We start from the raw sequence: 14,440 nt of genomic DNA on the forward strand, positions 1-14,440 counted from the left end.
ACAGATGTGCATTTTATTTTTTCAAAAATTTGGCAATGCCTCAGATCATTTTTAATTGACTTCTTTTTTTTATTTTTATTGGAGGCTAATTATTTTACAATATTATATTGGTTGGTTTTGCCATACATTGACATGAATCCGCCCCAGGTGTACATGAGTTCCCCCTCCCGAAGCCCCCTCCCACCTCCCTCCTCCCCTTATCCTCCCTCTGGGTCATCCCCACATACCAGCCCCGAGCATCCTGTAACATGCATCGACCCTGAACTGGCGATTCGTTTCACATATGATAATATACATGTTTCAATGCCATTCTCCCAAACCATCCCACCCTCACCCTCTCCCACAGAGTCCCAAAGACTGTTCAATATATCTGTGTCTCTTTTGCTGTCTCGTATACAGGGTTATCATTTGCATCTTTCTAAATTCCATATATATGCATTAGTCATGTACTCCAATGTTCATTGCAGCACTGTTTATAATAGCCAGGACATGGAAGCAACCTAGATGTCCATCTGCAGACGAATGGATAAGAAAGTTTTGGTACATATACACAATGGAGTATTACTCAGCTATTAAAAAGAATGCATTTGAACCAGTTCTAATGAGGTGGATGAAACTAGAGCCTATTATACAGAGTGAAGTAAGCCAGAAAGTAAACACCAATACAATTTAATTGACTTCTTACTGCTATGCGTTTGTTGGTTTCAGTTAATATGTAAAGGGAATAAGAAAAAGATCAATGTAATAGATTTAAACTGAGGAAGGGCAAAAGCAGGAGCTTAAGAAATGCTTTATTAAATATATAAAATGTTCAAAATATTAGGCATAAATTAAAGCAAGATACTTTTCATCTATTCCACCGGGTATAAAATGAGAATTTTGGTATACACTGTACTGCTACAGTATGGAGAGGCAGACATTCTAATACATTGTTGGTGGGAGTACTAATTGGAAACATCACTGTGGAAGGTAATTTGGCAGTAAAACTGATATTCTAAATTCACTTTCTCACTGACCTAGCAACTCTACTTCTAGATCTACCCACACACGTATAAAAATGCATATATAAGAATTTTCATTTCATATTCATTCATATTTGCTTATAAAATAAGTTGACAAAGAATTTCAAGTCAATGATTATTTATATAGACTATGATATATATTTATTACAGAGTAGTTTAAAGTGTTCAAAAATTGTATACCTTTTTGAATTGTAATGCACAAAGCCAAAATTAGTTTAAGAAAAAAATAAAGACATACTGTAACAGCTTCATAAAGGATGTAGATACAAAGTCCTGTTAAGGATGGCTACTTTCGAGAGGAGTTAGAAGACATTTCAGGGGTTTTATTATATTCTTTTTATACTGTTCATTGTCAATTCTATGATGTTAGGAAAAAAAGATGACAACAGTATTTATTCTCTACATTCTGAATTGTGAGAGCTGATTTACTCTGCAGTGGCCAGACTGATCATGCACCCAATGGAGCAAATCATTTGTACTCTAACATAAAGTGTCTCAGGATCATATTTAAAATAATTTTCAGACAGCACAAGACTCTTTATCAATGAAGGGCTAGAGAGAAATATAAGCACCTTTTTGTTACTGGAAAGTAATTCCTCTACAAAATAATGGCTTTATAAATTAATTCTTAATATGATGTTTCTATTATTTTTACCTAGGAAAAAAATTAATAAGAAGATATATCTATTTTAATTTTCATTTTTCTTTTTCCTCTTGAGAAAACCTGAATTACCGTACTGTGTTTGAAATAAAAGGATAAAAACCTAACTATAGAGTAATTTCTTCAGATAAAAAAGAAATTGATCTCAGATAGACCATTTATCTAAACACTAGCTAAAGGCAAACACTAACTAAATAAAGATTAACATTTGGAAAAAATAGTTAACTTGAAAATAAATCAAGATAGTTGTCTTAACTTTTAAGCAACTATTAAAGTTGTAATATACAGGAGGCATCTGATCATGCAAAATATCTAAACAGGGAAAATAAGAATCAGAATGAGAACACTGAATAATTTCTTTATTCTAAATTAGTATTTATCAGAACAACTAGACAATATATTTTAACAGATGGCATTTGTATATTCAATCTTGGAAGATCAACCATGCATTTATATCTAAAGCCTATTATCTTATAAGACAACTACATGCAAAAAAGATGAAAAGACACTTTCATTTCAGGTAAAATATCAGCTCTAGGCATTTTGAAAAGTATCTCATGATATGAATACTTCCTTAATCACATCCTTATTGAACAGCGTAAAATTGCTTTCTATCAGCTCCCTCTCCTGTCTGCTTTGTAGCTTTCTCCACCTTTTATTTTCCCTCTCTCTCCTGTATCTCCAGACACAGTATAGCTTGACCACACCTTTTTGAAAGATACTACTTTTTTTTAATTCTTCCATTTTTTAAATAATGTGTCAAATCTTCTGCAATAATAAAATGATCTGTATTGGAAGCAGTTGGATTAGTTGTACAGATATAAAACATATACACATTTAAAGTAGCATACAGATGATAAATATGCTGATAAGAACTTCTTGTCACAACAGCCAAGCCAATAAAAGCAATATACCAAATATTACTTTATAAAAATATACCTGTAAAATGTTTATAAAATGAAATCTTTTTACTATTAAATGAAAATTCAGCTTAAAAGATACACATATATATATTTGTTTTAATGAATTAACAGTAAATCATCATTTAATGATTACAGCATAAGCCACTCTCATAATTTTTTTTAATTAACAAGAATGTAATAAAAATAAAAGAAGCAAATAATTGAAGGAACTTATTTTCAAATTAATATACTTTATACCATTTTGTGTCACATGAAATTCAAAAACAATATTTGAAATATCTCCCCCTCCTACCAAAATAGATCCTATGTTCTAAATAATTTTGTAAAGGGACATTAAAGACTTATTTTTTTTATAACAACTACTTTTTTTAAGCAAATAAAAAGACAATTAAGAACGAAATCATCTCTTTAAATATGTGCAAGTAAAATTAAGAAAACGAAAAGAAAGCATCTATGGGCAAATATACAAGGCTGTGCCTACAAATTAAGTGATTTTCTTCATATTTGGAAAATCAGAATGATTGTACCCATGTATATTTATACAAAATTCAAATGATTTTTCTGCCTTTAAATATTTCTTGAACCTAAGCATAAAATAAGATTTTTGTAAGCAACTAGACCTACAGATGAAGAATATGATTTTGCCTTCTGAATCTATAGTCTCATTGCCTCCCTTAAAAAGAAAAAAAAAGAAAAGTTAGTAGTAGTTAACATCATCCTTCAACAGGAAAAGAACTGAAAGCTCAGAAAGGTTATTGTTTTGTTCAGGGAAACCAACAGAAGCTGCTGAGCCAGGACCAAGCATGGGTGTAACAAGTCCATATTCTTTCCATGGCCTCCCCATATTCCAGGAACATGATCCCTTTTCTTATTATCTCTATTTGGTGGACTCTATCCTAAACTCAGCTGTCCACAACTACAGTTCTGTTTCAATTTTCCTCTTCACCAAAACTTCACATCAAATACAGCCTCTGAATCACAGCTGATCAAAACTTGAAGAGAAAAAGTCCTTTACTTTCATTGATTTTAACTTTTGTGCTTGAGAAAGGAAATATTGATAAACTGAGGAAGTGACCTGTCCAACTAACAAGCTGAAAAACTGGGGCTAAACTTCATCTTAAATACCATCTAATCTTAAAATGAACTGTTAACATCTTGCTTTTGAACAAAATTCCAATTCTACAATTGTCTCCTGGAATTCTTTACATTTCCTCATTTGATATATATTAATATTTTGCATTACAAAGAGTTATCTTTACATTAAGTAATCTTTCTACTTCCTTCTAAACATCCACATCATTTCTGCCTCTCTTCTCACCAACTGAAAACGATTTTGCCAATCCCTAACTGAAACTTCTTTCAAGTTCCAGTGTTTCTCGTTTTACCTGGGAAGTCAGCTAAATCCATCCCCATTTTTGTTCCTCCAAGGAACTTAGAAATGTGTGAGCAATAGCTCAATAATTATGTTTACGCGTACATTTTCTTAAGTTTCTTATTGTGTTCTGACTGATTATATTCCATGTCTCCACTGTCAGGGATCAAGTTTCACTTGCTTCAGATCTCCAAAAGTAGTGGTACTATAAACACTAATTTTTAAAGAAATGTCTACTGAAGTAAATTATTTAAATGAAAAAGAAGATACACAGAATAATCTTTAAAGGATTCTGGTCTATGCATCTCAGTATCACTGCCCACAGGTAAAATGGCATTGTGCCTCACACAAAGACAGAGTATTTTGGTATACAGATAACTTGCTGCTTATATGTTAGAAGGGAATAGAGTAAAATCAAAATTTCTTCCCAGGTTTATGCTTTTGATGTTTCTAACATGTCGTTTTTTTGTCACTGAAAAGCTGATTTTTTTCTTTTATACTATCACAACTGGATGACATTTTACTATTCTGATGTTGCACATAAATAAAGATTAAGTACCTTTTCTAAAGTTACACAGCTAATAAACTGTAGAGCCAAGACTGAATCCTAAAATTCAAACACCAAATCCCCTAATGCATACTGCCTCTTTCTATTAGATACAGTACTATAATTATCAAAATAACCTTTACCACCTGCTTCTGTTACTACTATTACCACTACTATCTAGTAGGGACTGTGTAAGCAAAGCTTCACAGCCTCACAGTTAATCCACCCCTGCAAAATGACTATTGCCAACACCAGTACCATAAATATTCCATACTTAATAACTGAAAGAAATCAAGCTTATTTATAACAACATAATAAGAACTGCATTTTTGCACAGCATCTAAGCCACATTCACCACAAATCCGTCTATATCATTAGAGACTAGATGTTTCTAAGATACTAAACTTAGCACTATAATGAGATGTAGAAAAATACAACATTCATGTAAAGTGGTTAGGTGAATCTTGGAACCAAAGGTACTTCAGAATAACTTAGGCACTAGGAAGTAAATGCAGCAATTAGAGAACCAATGCTAGCATGAAACAGTATATGCCGGAAAGTTGCAGTAGAAGTAAACTAACAGCCCTCTCCAAAAGGAGAAAGACTGAAAATGTGTATCTCAGCTGTATATAACTCTTAAGTGCACATTTCACATTGAATTGTATTCACCCTATGTGCTTATTTCCTCCACCAGCCCATGAGCTACTTATTTCCCTTTACATTCTTACTTGACAACAACTGCCCACTAGGGACCATTTGAGTGAGGGAAATAATGTAAAAATTAATTTGAATGTGAAAAGAACTACTTTCATTTAATTTTACTCACTGAAGTATAAACCACCAAGACCATATTAAGGAATGAAAAACAAACATACGTAGTCATAAGTTTTCAAACACACTTATAATATTAAATTTTCATAAAATCAATTTTGGATCATTTAACTTAAATCTCGGTATTTCATATTAAGGTTACTGTTCTCTGAAAATTTCACAGTTAAGTTGTAGATGAGGTAATATCTAAAGAAAGTAAAAATTCAAAGAATATTAAAGATCATTTTATTTATATTTTCTACTAGAGTTATTTGCAATGTTTGGTTGTATGCATAGAGTAGAACAAATCTCAGATCAGCCATCAATCATTTCAACCAATCTTTTACCTCATCTTTGTACATGTATCTTATTGCCTTCATATACTCAGTATTTAAAGAAAAAGAGAGTCTTAAAATGTGAAGTCACCCCACATGGACACACACAAAAATTATTGTCTTAATTAGACAAAGAAAAGTTTAAGAGAAGACATCTGTAAAACTATTACTATAGCAGGAACCCAGCAATATATAACTGCCTTTCCACTGAGCTGCACTGTGCCAATTTTACAGTTTAGCATGTTCAGCTCTACAGAAGAAAATTTTTAGCACATATTCATTCTAAAATAATTTACATCATGTTTTTAAAATTAAGCACAGAGGAACTTTGGTTCAGAAACAATGATAGCTAAATACTATTATAGGCTCAAAATTGCTCTGTTTAATTCCTTTATTACTGTAACAGTTAGAATTTATATAAAAGTTGATATTTGAATTCAAAAATACTGCCTATTTCTAAAAAACTTTTGTTTCACTTTCTGTTTTGCATTTTATTAAATGCTAAAATTGCTACTCTCCTAAGGGAGCCCATAATTTAAATTTTATCCAAACTTGTCAAGTCACAGGAATATTCTCTCCTCACATTTTTCATTGATTTTCTATTTCATTTAGTGTATCTCTAAACATGAATCACTGAAGAAAACAACTGCCAATACAGGGAAAAAATATTAACAAAAGAAATGGAAAATTCTTTCTAAAATACTGTAGAAAAAAACAACTACAATTATTTTCCTCCTTGGGTTCCCAGGTTTCTTAAATGAAACTGTCAAAAATCTTCTCCCATTTGATTCAGCTGTTGAGTGCACACTAAGTTCATTGTGAAAAAGTTCACAGCTAGCAATTAAATTGTCTAGACGTTCAGCTTTTGGTTAAGAGAATATGGGCATAGCTATTTTCTCTGAGTTAGTATAACTGAATTTTTAATTTTCTAATCTTAAAAATTATAAAACATTAGTTTTACAGAAAATCAACGGCAAAAGAATATTACATATATCCTAGTTCTGATTTGAGTAGAAATCAAAATAAGATTTTCACAGCAAAAAAACAAAATATAAACTATAAAAAGATCTGATTTAGACATTAAAGAGACCTCCCATTTTTCCATCAAATGTAATGCTAATCATATAACTTCATCTCTTTATAAATCTCTACTACTCTTTATGTTAAATAAAATACTAGCTGTGTAAGGCTCCTCCCAACACTTTCATTGTTGTTGTTCAGTTGCTAAGTCATGTCCAACTCTTTGTGACCCCATAGACTGCAGCACACCAGGATTCCCTGTCCTTTACTATCTACCAGAGTTTGCTCAAATTCATGTCCAATGAATTGGTGATACTATCAAATCATCTCACCCTCTGCCGCCCCCTTGTCCTTCTGCCTTCAATCTTTCCCCATATCAGGATCTTTTCCAATGAGTTGGCTCTTCACATCAGGTGGACAAAGAATCAACACTAAGTGGTATTCTTTTGTCACCTTTTCCTAAATGTTCTCATTACTCATCATCAATAACTCATGAGATGTGTGCTTATATTTAATGAGATGCTTATTTTAGCCTTAAGAACTTTCCATCAGTAGCTCCACACACTACAATTTGAATAATGGCACTGAAACAGGAAGAGCATCAAATTACGAAGTGTCAATTCTATTACAAAAGAGGGAACTTACAAATTTCTTATCATTATATATACTCAAAACTGGCAAAATTAATCATCACTAACAGTTTTATTAATTTTTGAACATAAGAGATTCAATTAACCTAGTTTATATCTTTTAGAAAAGAATATAAAGAGATAAGTTTCAAAATAAAAAATAAGACAAAGCCAAAATCTAAATATGACATTTTTCTAAGGTTTCAGAAATATTGCGGAGGGGCACTTAACATTATTTAGATGCCCAGGAAACAATTTTACAATTAATGATTATAAATGCCAATTAAAAAAATTATTTCTAGAAAACTACAATTCTTTTTTATATTTCTACTGTAATCTGTATTTTCCAAGCAATAGTCATCTTAATCACCAGGAATTTCTTATTATTCTGAAAGTATAAGAGTAACTCATCAAATATTGTATTATTTAAAAGTCAGTTCTTATATAAAGCTGAAATGGGAAAACCTAGTAGTTTAAAATTAAACTCTTTGTTACCTTTGGTTTAGTTTCAGAAAATTTTGTTCTTTAATACTTATAAATATGAAATTAAATATCTGAGAAGATAAAGATGTAACCTCATACACTCAAAAGTAAATTTTTCACCAAATAAATGTACCATTTCTCTACTACTTAACTGACTAAACACAAACTACTGCAACTAGTGAAATATCTGTGAAAACACATTAAAAATGTGTTTTTGACTCTAGACATTATAACTATAATTACTATATTATAAACTCTCTCTCAATAAGAACCCCTTAAATTTTTTAGCCTCATGATGAATATTTCTGCCAATATTATGACTATCAAGAGAAAGAGACTTTCAATCTACCTTTTATCACCTAAGTGATCAGCAAAATTTCTCTTCCTGAACTCCAAATGCTATACTTACTTTACTGGATCATAACAGAAAACGAGATGATCTCCTTCTTGAGCATTTAACAGCTATAAGGATGATAAGGAGCAAGCAGATTCTTATTCCCCATCATAAAATGTTTATTCATATAATTACACTTTTCCAGTCAATAGTCACAAACAAGAGTTTTTGATTACTCAGATGAATGAAATACTTTCTAGTTCTTCCTTGCCTGATATATATAGTTTCTTAAATTTTGGATAACATTCAAATTAGTCATTTGAACCATAGGCAGGTTCATATTTTAGTAAAGACACAAATTGTAAAGGTATGCCTGTGGGAAAGCTTATACACATACATTAGTACACTATGTTAATATGTTGTTTTCTTTCAAGATTTTAACTTTTTTGGTCTATACAAGTGAGTAGAAGAAATATTTGGAACTATGAATGGAATAAGAGAAAATGTGCAAGTCCTACTAAGATCTTTTAAAATAAGTCCACTTGTTAAAATTAAAAAGTGGTATCCACAGGGAAGCAAGTTAATCAGTGACCACTGAGAAAATCAGCATAAAAATCAGTTTTGCACCTGTGTTGTCAAATCCATCCAATAAAACATTTTTGGAACTATTTACAAATGACATGACTATACTTTCTAAAGTTGCTCACATCACACTGTTTTATATTAGATTAAGAAATGGTGGGTTCACTGATTTTTTTTTTTTTTCTATTTTCCAAAAAGAACAGAATTTTGATTATTTTTCAGAATTACCTTATGGCCTATTTCTAGAGTTCCATTTCCCTGTACTAAAGAAAAGAGCTTCCGTTTTTTGACCAGCTCTAATATTCTTGCCTAGGAAATCCCATGCACAGAGGAACATGGCAGACTACAGCTCATGGGGTCACAAAATGTCAGGCACAACTGAGCGACTAACATTTTCAGTTTCAATAAGTCTTATGAGCCGATGATTCCACTGAAACATTTAAAGTTAAGAAGTCTGTACAATATGCAATACTCTGGAATATGAAATTAAAGACTGTTTAACTTAAGGGGTTGACAAGGATGAAGATGTTCAACATTTACCATATACACAGATTTATAATAAGTAAAAACCAAATGAAGTTAAATATATAGTCATATCAAGTTCACAGGATATAATTTTAATTTAACCACCAACTTATTAATAAAAGAATTTAATATCTTTCTAAAAAGCAAATATATAATAAAGCCATTTAGAAATTCCTCATATCTACATCAGTGCAATACTACCAAATTTGTTGTACTCATTTTCATGAAAATAATTAACTTAAAAAACTGTAAAAATATCTAAGAGGAATATTAACTGAAAGCATTCCATTTATCAGAACCTTTCTAACATTATACTTTGAATATTAAAAAAATATAAAACAGGAGCAATTACTTGAACAGGTCTGAGTAGAAATGTGAGACACTGTTCGTAATAGTTATTAACCCTAAATCTTAAGTGTTACAGAGTTTTTCTATACTTCATTACTTTTTAAAATGCACCAGTCTCTGATGTAGAGTTATTGATCACAAATGTTCAGAAAACAGACCTCACAAAGATCCCACCACTTTGAGCTTCCGACCAGCCTCTTTCCTGCTATAAACTGCTAAGAAGTTCATGTAGCATATAAGCACAACCTTGTAACACTAATTTAAAATATCTTATCAGAAATAAACCTCTCCCACTTTATGTCTGTATCTTTAGGAATAAGAAATAAATAAATCTGAGGTCTTGAAGTTGGAATTTTGAGATATCAAATAATATAAATATACAGGTCTATTTTAATTAAGACAAATTTCCAACCTCTTAGTTAAAAAACTGTTTTAACCATATTTAAAAAGAGAAGTAATTCAAGGACTACAGGTAAGCAAAATAGGTGCGGAAGGATAGAATGGGCATCTCACTATATTTTAAGTATCTTGGTCTCATCAAATTCCTAAATTAGTTTTTAATGGTTACAGAACAGTAAGTTCCTCTGTAAAACTTCATCTTAACCAAAGGAACTTATTTAAATCAACTTTAACCTAGACAAGTTTAACCAGACACGCTTTCATCCTTTTTTTTTAATTCCATAAAAGTATACCTTTCTGTTGGAGCTAAAAGACAAACTCCCAAAATGACTTGGCTAGCACCACATGCTCTTTACTTTCTCCATCCGGAGAGCCCTCTACCCTTTACTGACACCCTCTGGTCCTGATCACTAAGTCAGTTTTGATATTAACCACACTCCAACCTCTCCCCTGGAGATGGTAAAGATTTCCTAAACCGTTAAATAAAAAAGATATATAAAGAATTATATATTAACCAGACTTGGTCCATTTTTAATAGTGTCACTTAACTGGACACATAAGATTAAACACTTACAAGAAACTAGTTTTAATTATTTTTCAAATAAACATAGCCCGTGTCTACATTCAAGGTGTGATTTTAGCTTATCTTCTTAACTAAATAAAGATTTTAGACCACCTAACATTTGAAGTATTACTCACTTTGGAAACACTAAGGTATTTTAGCAATTTATTTAAAAATCACACAACTGTAGCTTCTCAGATCTATTTTCAAATGCATCCTCCTTGTGCCTCACAATTTACAAGCAAAATCTGGCATTCAGTTAATCTATTGGGGTAATGTTCTTTTTTCTAAACTTTGAGAACTCAAACTATCTATGCAGCTGTGTATGGAATCAAAGAGAACTTGAAATGTTTTTCCTCATTTTTTAGTTGTCAGATGTTTTAAATAAGAACAATCTAAAACCACCACCAATCCTTGCACAAAACATTGGCACTTATATTGTAACAAACATTTTATTGATTTTCTATTTTCAAATACACTTTAATACCATCTCACCACACTCCAGTTACTTTTCAAATTCTATTTTATTTGTATATCTCATTTCCTTTTTTTAAATGAATTTTGGGCTTTGTTTTCTTCACTAACTTAGATGGTCTTAGTAACATCTTTTACTTTTTATTCATTTGTTTCATGTGATGTATTGTTACATAGTCATATTGTTTTTTCCACTTGAATCAAAGGAACATAATATACCTGTCAAGTATGAGATTCAATATACTACTCCACAGAAAATATATAATAATCTGAAGTAGGAAAATATGCAAAGAAATATTTGTGAGTGGCTTAAAATTCATTACAGGCACTTTGAAAAAAATAATGACCTAATCATTACTAATTCTTTTTTGTTTAGGATCACAGCATTAATCATGATGAGCTCTTTAAGCTTGCTGTGATAGTCCTAAGTTATTTCTGCAGTCTTGTTATAGTTGAACAGTACACAAAAATACCTCTATTGATTTTAAAACTTGACCCACTATTTGTGTGCAGTTTTCAATGCTAGTATTCTAATGAACATCTATTTCTTTCATCATATTTTCAGTTAAAATAGAAAATCAAAATAGTATGCCATCTTTAAATGACTTTATCTTTTAAATTAACAGAAAAAGCAGACGAACTGAGCACAGGGTGAAGCAATTCACAGTTAAAAGGTTTTCTTTTTCTTCCAAATCTGTGCTTTAATTACCACATTGATTATAGTTTTCATGACAGAGGTTATGAAATTTAAAAATAAAATAATTCTCAAAAATTTAGTGAATATTTGTATTTTCAAAATAAGGTTAATTAAAAAACTGAAAATTTTTGAGGTTGTCAGTGTTATTCTTAACTTACTGTATACTATGTTCATATGTATGCAAATTAATGCTCTCTCCAATTTTTCAATAAAAAACTCAGTAAGGAGTTTTCAGTATATTTCTGAGCATATTTTTATATTCATTTAAAAAAATCTGTCACCTTCCTACACAACACTGAGAAAATACCTTAGCATAATGCAAGATACTTGTTTGTTCAGTCTCTCGAACTTTGCAGAACTCCACTTACAGAGCATCTCTACTGAATTTTAACAAGTTATCGCACTGCCAGATGTCCAGTGATCTAGGCTCTATTTTCACAAACACACTGCTCAGTCAGAAGACACACATTCAGTACCTGAGAACGACAGCCTATTTTCTGAACATTTAGTTTCTCTTGCAGACAATTTCGTATCCTCTCCTGACATCTGTCACCTTCCAGTTCAGTTGTAGGAACTGTTTACTCTCATTCTGAATGACATTACGAGGTACACAAATAGATTATGCTTAGCGTTGCCTCAACTTTTCTGACCTAAAATCCCAGCAGAGAAAAACAGCATGTTTAATTTCAAAGAAGAAGAAGGTTGGGGGGCGGGGGGGCGGGGACGCGGAGGGAAGAGCAGCTTTATGTGACAGTTTTTAAATTCTGGCAACATGGCAAGAAAGGATGGCTTTGCAGAAGCGAGCGTGTCAAAAACTGTCAGCGCCTGGGAAGCCAAGTGCACAGTCGCTGACAGCAGTCACCGGCGAAGGAATGTCAGCCACTTACCAAGGAGACGCCAGGCTCCCCCGCCGTTGCTCCGCGACTCTCAGTTCCCTTCTGCCATCCTCCTGTCCGTCGGCATGGCTCAGATAACAGCCCAGGCTCAGGTCCACCTCAGCCTGTGGCAGGAAACCAACTGCGGAGTTCCCAGTCCTTCACAGAGAATCCTCCAGCTCGCCCGGCCGCTCCCTGAGGAGGGGACGCAGGTAACGCATCCTTCCCGCGCGGCGCTCCCACGGCACTCCGGCGGCCGCCTCCTGGCCGACACGCTCCCCCGCTCGGTAGTTGGTTAAATCGGGGGGCCGGAGCGGCGCCTCCCCCGGCGGGCGCGTCCGGGGCCCGGGCGTCGCGGCCAATGCGTCCGCGCGGCTCGCGAGCCGCGCCTCTGACTGGCTGTGCGGCCCGGCGGCCCGCGCCCGCCCCGCCCCCCGCGCCGCCGCCGCCCGCGCCTCCCGCCGCTGGCCTCAGTCGGCGCGTCCCCCGGCGAGCGGCTCCCCTCGCCCCTGCAAGGGCTTTCTCTGGGTCTCAGCGTCTCGCTGGTCAGCCGCTATTTCCCCCGCGGCCCAATTCCGGACCCTGCCCCGCAACCTGCGCGAATTTCAGTCAGAGATTCCAGCGCGGCCGCGGCGCAGCGCGCGGGGCCCCGCCGCCGAGTTCCTGCGCCTCCGGCCGTCTCCCTCGTCCCCGGTCCTCAGAGCCCCGGCGCCTTCCCTCGCGAGGCGGCCCCGGCTGCTGCCTTCCCTGAGGCGGGCTCCTGAGTGGACTTTCCCACTTCGGAGAAACCCCTCAGGTCCTGCCTGGGAAGCGCGTCTCTTTGTTTCTACACTTGCGAGTTTTATCTCAGGGCTCTTAGACGCTCTTGTGTTTGTGTCTCCCAGATTCCCCGCCCGCCCCGGCTGACTTCGAAGTAAACTGAAGACCGAGTGGGCTTAGTCTCAGACAGCAGCCCCCTTTGCTTTGTGAATGTTTCCTTTCCCGATGGATGTAATTGGAAACATAACACAGGTAGTAAATCCACAGTGTGGCAGCTTTAGTGCCATTGTTCAGCCAGTCCCGCCTCCTACTTTTCCTGAGCCCTTCTCGAATTCTCTCCCTTCGTTGGATGTCTAATTGTTGGTTAAATTATGCTACATGTCTTTGGCAACCTATTTCCATGGATGGCGGGGTTAGCACCTGTCTGTGTGATGAGACGGCAGTCCCACCCACTGTTCGCTCTTTCTGCCTGTCGGCCTCTGGAACTGGGAGCGAGCCTCAGGTCGCCCAGGCTGCCGGCCGGCGTCCGCCTCTCTCTGATCTGAGTCCAGCCTCACCCTCGCGGAGACTGTTTCTCCTGCTCACTTAATCCCCTGATGGGGTCTGACGGCTCTAATTGGCGAGGCGAGTTCAGTGTCGTGCAGCCTGGAGCTGGAAGCCTTCCTGCCACTAGCTCTGTGTTCTCTGTTTTGCAGCTTTTCTGGTAATTAAAATTAGTCTTTTTCCTGTTTCTTGGCTTCTTCTCATTCATCCACACATGTTGTACAAACAGCCAGTCTCTGCTTTTTATGGCTACCCTCAGGATCTGGGCTGATTTCTTGTTCCATAGCGAAGACAAATGTGTGTGTTCACATTTAATGCTTCTCTACCCTTCCATACTTTTTTATTTTCTTTTCCCCACTTTCCCGTAATTAGGTTATTTTCTTTATGTGTTAACTGAGGGATTGTTGTCGAGATTCGACTTCTCTGGGCTTTTTCTCTGCTTCGCTGGCTCCACTCTGGAGTCAGGCTGTTGGTTCAGGGAGAGAATCACCAGGACTTTTATAACCTCTTTAAATATATTACGAAATAGATTCAAAGTCT

The 14,440-nt window shown here is 35.1% G+C and overlaps 1 long non-coding RNA gene across 1 annotated transcript in view; it reads right to left on the bottom strand.

Moving 5' to 3' along the window:
- Positions 1-12,864, bottom strand: part of LOC148775540 (uncharacterized) — a 728,183-nt gene extending 715,319 nt beyond the window's left edge. The window contains exon 1 of the long non-coding RNA XR_016039033.1: positions 12,611-12,864. This is a non-coding gene — a long non-coding RNA (uncharacterized LOC148775540). The remainder of the gene's footprint in view (positions 1-12,610) is intronic.
- Positions 12,865-14,440: the final 1,576 nt, after the last annotated feature.

Source organism: Moschus berezovskii, chromosome 14 (genome assembly GCF_049115385.1).
Source record: "Moschus berezovskii isolate FMDL1 chromosome 14, NW_MosBer_1.0, whole genome shotgun sequence".
NCBI classification, from domain to species: Eukaryota; Metazoa; Chordata; class Mammalia; order Artiodactyla; family Moschidae; genus Moschus; species Moschus berezovskii.